Source organism: Austrofundulus limnaeus, unplaced genomic scaffold (assembly GCF_001266775.1).
Source record: "Austrofundulus limnaeus strain Quisiro unplaced genomic scaffold, Austrofundulus_limnaeus-1.0 Scaffold18, whole genome shotgun sequence".
NCBI lineage: Eukaryota > Metazoa > Chordata > Actinopteri > Cyprinodontiformes > Rivulidae > Austrofundulus > Austrofundulus limnaeus.
The window spans coordinates 1,355,529-1,361,446 of NW_013952420.1; the positions used below are offsets into that span (position 1 = coordinate 1,355,529).

General features: G+C 40.9%; 1 long non-coding RNA gene across 1 annotated transcript in view; it reads left to right on the plus strand.

Moving 5' to 3' along the window:
* The first annotated feature begins 1,132 nt into the window (after positions 1-1,132).
* Positions 1,133-5,918, plus strand: part of LOC106514192 (uncharacterized) — a 25,437-nt gene continuing 20,651 nt past the window's right edge. Inside the window, exon 1 of the long non-coding RNA XR_001309865.1 lies at positions 1,133-1,165. This is a non-coding gene — a long non-coding RNA (uncharacterized LOC106514192). The remainder of the gene's footprint in view (positions 1,166-5,918) is intronic.

The window sequence follows — 5,918 nt, forward strand, 5'->3', positions numbered from 1 at the left end:
TTGTTAAGCTTGTTTGTCCACTAAGTGGAGTCACTGCATATAAGGCTGAGTTTACCTGAAACTCCTCAGACTGAAGAAGTCTCTTGAAGGGGAGAAGGTGAGTCCAGAGGACAACATTTTTTTCCTACCTGGATCACTGAGATGGCTCAGGACATTTGATGATTTAAAAACTGTGAAAAAAAAAGTAATTGTCATGTCAGTCATGCAAAGTCAAATTTTCCACGAGGTGTTTCAATGTTCTGCTGTAAAGTATTTTGAGCTGTAAGACCTTCAAAACAGGCTGAGCTTTCTCACTCATTTTGCCAAAATCCATTTGTCATGTGTGTGGAAATTTCCTTTTATTACATTTGCAAATTTCATTCACAACCACTGTACTGTGACCAAACGTCAAAGCTCACTAATGCAAATCAAGACAAATGCTTTGTTACATTTTTTGTGTTTTTTTGTCGTTTTTCCAATAGGCAAATATGAAAAATTTTAAACCTTGACCAAAAATAGAAAATAAAAAAGTCAGCGTCTAATAAAGGTGTTTTAATGCGCATCCACTGAAGTTCTGCAGACCAACCCTTGTTGTTAAAATGATAATAGCCACCGGCAGCTTCTCACGCCTCACAGGACATCTCTTCAATTTGCCTCACTTTGCCTCAGTTGTGAACTTCAAACTGTGCATTGGATTGTCACTCTGTCATATCTGTTTATGTAGCTTTCCCTGGTGCTGGGGCACTGATTCTGTGCTTGGCTAGGCTCGCTGAGCGTCACGGAGCCAACGAGCTTTACTTCCTGAGCAGTCAGTCAGAGCTGCCTGAACTCCTGCGACTTGTGCAACAAACTTTGAGACACACCATGACTTGTAAATTCTTACAAATGCTTAAAGCTGAGGTGTAAGCATTTGTAGCTCTGGCTTTTTAAGGTTGACTTATTTTAGAGAAACAAACTGTGTCATGGTTTATAGGCACTGGACCCGAATGCAGAGAAAATTCAAGGAGCTCCAATGAAAACATAAAGATTTTAATAAAGGAAACTAAAAAGCAAACATTTACATGTCGGACATGGTATGAAACACTCCCAATGCCAGGCTGAAGGTGGAGTGAAAACTGGTGGATTAGATGAACAGCAGCTGACGAGCGGAGTGGAAACACCTGACATGATGACAACATACGGACAGGTGAGAGTGGGCGGGGCAGCAGCTGAAGGAGCAGTAAGGAGAAATGAACTAGTGCCACAGGGAAAATAATGAAAGGTACAGAAAAAATAAAATAAGAAACAAATGTTCTTATTTCAGCTGTTCACTCTTGAGGGGTCACCAGTAAATGTTTCCACAGCGGTAGACACAGTTCTGCGTATCTGCTAACAGCAAAGCTAACCTTTTGTTCAGCAAATTAGCTTTTTTTCACTAACTTTGGAAATCATTAGTGAACCAATTAGCGTTGGCTAAATTTAGTTTTGCTAACTTTAATCTGCTAACAAAACTGAAAAAAAAAACATTTGTGTGGATACCACACGTCTTTGTTTAAATGACTGACCTTGAGTTAGCAGTTAATTAGTTCGCTAATTTTCTTACCTGTTTAGTTGTTTAGCATTAGCAAAGCTCTTTTTTTTGTTAGCGGATTGGTGGTCAGTGAAGGTTATAATTAGCTGTGCCAACTCACTGTCCCCCTGAATTTTCTGTCCTCACTCCAACTCCGTCTGTGTCCTTAAACTGTATCCTTAAATATCCCTTTTGTCTTTTTTTCCTGGCAGCTGCATCTTTAACATCCTTTTAGTGATATACCCATTGACCCTCCTCTTGACATGTCCAAACCATCTCAGTCTGGCCTTTAACTTTCCCTCATCAAAGTGCCCTTTAAGTATATTAATTTTAAATTAAAAATAAGAAAGTATACTTCAGTTTACTTGTTGTGTACTTATCAAATATACACTTTATTATTAATTTGTTACCTATACTTGGCTGTTGGATAAATCAAGACACAAGAACTGACAAACAAGCAGCAGATCCATAATATTTTAAATCACAATTTAGCCAACATTGACCCATTTAAAAAGTAAACTTGGTAAGTAAAATTACACTTTGGAAAATATATGTTACTATACTTAAATAGACTTAATGACATGTACTTCAACCTGTGCTGTACTTCTGATGATCTCAGTCTTCATCTTCATTCTTCTCACTAGCAAGGACAAACTCATCATCTTCAGCTCTGACACTTCCAGTTCTGGTCAGGGCCTCAAGTCTCCAAACCATAGCTGGTCTCTTTACTCTCTTGTAAACTTTTCATTTGACATTAGTTACAAATCATTTCTAAAATTTTTCCATTTTTCCATCCACTTCATTCTGTCTGGTCTCTTTTCTTCACCTCTTTACCACGCTCCCTGTTTTCTTGGACAGTTGACCCTAAGTACTTGAGGTCCTGCACCTTTACGACCTCGGCTCTTTGTCCAAATAGAAACAAAAAAAAAAGCAAAAATGAATCAATAAATAAACAATAAACACAAAAAGCTAGCAGGAAGCTCCAAATAAAATAAAAATAAAACACAGATCCTGACAGGTTGTTTTGATTATTCACACTTAATAAAACTGTGAGTTCACTTCAAGATGATTCATCTATTGATCACAGGCACTAACACAAGCTTTAACGAGCTAAACTCCTGGAAATACAACAAAAGAAGGTGTCCATGCACTTTATACAACTCAAAAAGTTTCCATGAGCTGGAGTTGACTGTCAGATATCTGCTATAACCTGCAGTGACTCTGCTAAATTCATTTTTTTCCCCCCAACTGGACAAACAAAGAAATCATGAAAAAATATGTGGTAAATGTTCAGTGCAAGTAAAATCATGCTGAAGCTTTCCCCCATCTTATTTTTAGAAAATTACTTTCAGATTGATTTTAGCCTAAATCTCTGGCATGAAAGCAGCAGGTGATGTATTCCTTCAAGGAACCCTAATTATTTTTTTTGCTCGTTCGCACGACAATTGAAGTTCTCAGATTGTCTGTTTTCCCAAATTGTCTGGTTTGAATTTAACTAAGTAACCAGTGGACTAATCAAACTCAGACCTGTTTAAATATTTTCTTTGTTAAAAGGAGTAATATGTTGGAAAAAAACTGTTGTCACAAAGCGCTCCGCAGATTTACAGATGCTTCGTTTCACAGCTGCTGCGTTCAAAGTGGTAGTCCTTAAATGCAAGCTGATTTTTTCTGACCGCTCAGGTCATTAGTTTGCATCCACTAGGTGTCAGGGCAACGTTATGCAAACTTTCAAGAGAGCGGAGGAAAAAAAAAAAAGAAAAGAAAAAAACAGATTTTGTCCCTTGAGCCCTCGGGTCAGTTGAACTTGATCCATAAACCGCCCCGCTCTTTGTAAGCTGTTTCGAGGCAGAGAAAATACTTCTTTAAAAAAATATATATAAAAGAAATGAAGCCACTGGCTCGCTGGAAAATCGATTGAAGAAGGGTTTTAAAAGTGTATTTATAGCTTCTAACTTAAAACAGGTATTTGCTCAGACCATCAGAAAGAATCGAAGCAGACAGTGGGAATCACCTCTCTTAGTCGGCCTGCTGAGGCAAATTGCTCCCAGGTGAGATCCTCACGGATTTGACAGAGAGAGACGTCCACACATAAATCAACAAAGAGCAAGGCAGCGAGGCTTGAGTAGTATATGGGGCCGGTGTATTACTGTATAAAAATAAACACACGTATCTGAGCTGGGGTGAGGTCTTAAGGGGCTTTCTGTTAGCTGCTTAAAATTCTTCTGATATAGTCAACACATGCAAAACATGTTTAAAGAAACAGGGGAAAAAAAACAAGTGTGGATCTGTCTTCTCTGATAGAGTCAGTGGGTTAGTGGGTGCTGTGTGGAGAGTGGAAGGGCTGTTTGAGGATTTTTGTGCACCTTCATGTGCGCTGCTCCGCGCGAAAGATGGAGCGCTCTGAATGTGAGCGTGTTCGCAGCAGATATTGATATTCTACGTGCAGCAGAAGCTGAAGCCAGTGTCTTTAAAGTGTCAGCCCTCAGCAGTCAGCCAGGTGTGCCTGAGGTATGGACGAGAGGGGTGTGTGTGTGGGGTGTGGGTGGAAAGAGAACGAAGGAGCGAGACAGGAACGTGGGACAAACAGAGGAGGGAGAAAGGTATAAGATGAAGAGAGGGGCAGGGAGAAGGAGCAGGTGGAGGAAAGAAGCCTTTTTGGTGGGATTTTTCTGGAGGTGAAATTACTCAGATGCCTTTGAAAGGCCTCTGACCGTCCTTTCACCTCCCTCTGTAGTTTGGGCCACACGCAGACACGTGGGGAAACAGATGGACGCAGGGGGAACGGGGCTCCAGGGACCCGCAGTGAAAAAAGGCAGGTCTAAAACCAGAGAAAATCAGTGCTTATGGAGGTGCAGCAAATTCGTGATGAATATAGAGAATTATGCACAAACGTAAGCACGGACTGTCATTAAAACAACCCAAATAAACAGAAACATTTTTACTGAAGTTTCACTGTGAAAACTGAAAAGCCAGTTACCAACCTGTCTGATCTCTGGAATATTATAATAAAGTTGTTGAAATATATTTCTGGGCAAATGAATGTGTGCACAGTTTTATTTTATTTGCAGAAACTTTAGTTTTGATGTTTTTTTTTTTTTTTTTTGTAAATCCCACTGTCATGTATTATCCAAGTCTTAAATCAAAAACATGGGAACAAACTCAAATCAGTCATGTGAAAAAATGAATCCCCCCTTGGGAATGAATTTCTGCATGAATGCGGCGTAGCACGGGGGTGATCAGCCTGTGGCTCTGCTGAGGTGTTCTGGAAGCATTCAGGTCACCTGCGTTGTTGGGTTCTGTGCGATAATATACACTTCTGTTCACCCACTTCACGCACGACTGGACCACCAGGCACAGCTCATCTTCAAGTTTGCTGATGACACCACCATCTTTGGGCCTCATCACCGACAACGAGGAGCGTGAAGACAGAGATGAGGTGAAATCAATGACCAACTGGTGTCAGGAAAGTGACCTCTTACTGAACTTGGGAGATGATAGTGGGCTTCAGGAGACAGCCTGGAGGCTAGGATCCCTCCATCTACATAAACAACGCTGAGGCAGCTTCAATTTGTAGGCCCCTGACGCATGTAGTCGACAAATGGTAACAGGGAAGCTTGTGATCGTAAACATACATCATCCATAGACTAGACTGTCTCATTTCACAGCCATTTATGCAGTCTGCATGGGTGGCCAACATAGACCACGAGTGTCAGTCTGAGTGACAGTCTTCTTAGTGGTTAGCGATTAGCTGTTTGTGCTAGATTCTGCTAATTTTAACATGTTTAGCATTAGCAAAGCTGTATTTTTCGTTAGAATGTTATGTGTTACTGAAACTAACTTTTTGATTAGCTGTGCCCACCGCTGAGAGTACCTCTGACTCCCCCTATGGACGACACGCAGTGATGGTCTAGCCTGGCCCTTGCCTTCCTACACAGCTCCGCTCAATTCTAGTTTCCCTTCACTGCCCCGTCTGGGATTTCTCCCATAGAGAAGGATTTCTTTTCATCCGGGCCAATTAGAGAACACAATATCGATTTTCTGTACAGTGTCTGCTTGTAGTTTATTTTACCTGGGATCAGAAAACAGAAGGAGGAGTTTTGAAGGACGTTGATTTTCTGCGCAGTGTCTGCTAGTTAGTTTAGCATTCGGCAGTGGAGGAAGTGAATGAAGCCAGTCCGTGTTAATAAGGCTTCCAAATTAAAATATATTTGTCTGACAAAGCAGCAGCTCTCATTTACAGTCCTCTAGTTCAGGTCAGTACTTCTCCCCTCTCAGTAGGGTTGTTTACAGCAGTTTCCCAAAGTTGGGGTCGGGACCCAAAGTGGGGTCGCGAAACATCAAGGTGGGGTCCTGAAAAGATTTTCTGAATTAATTACATTTTTGCCTTAGT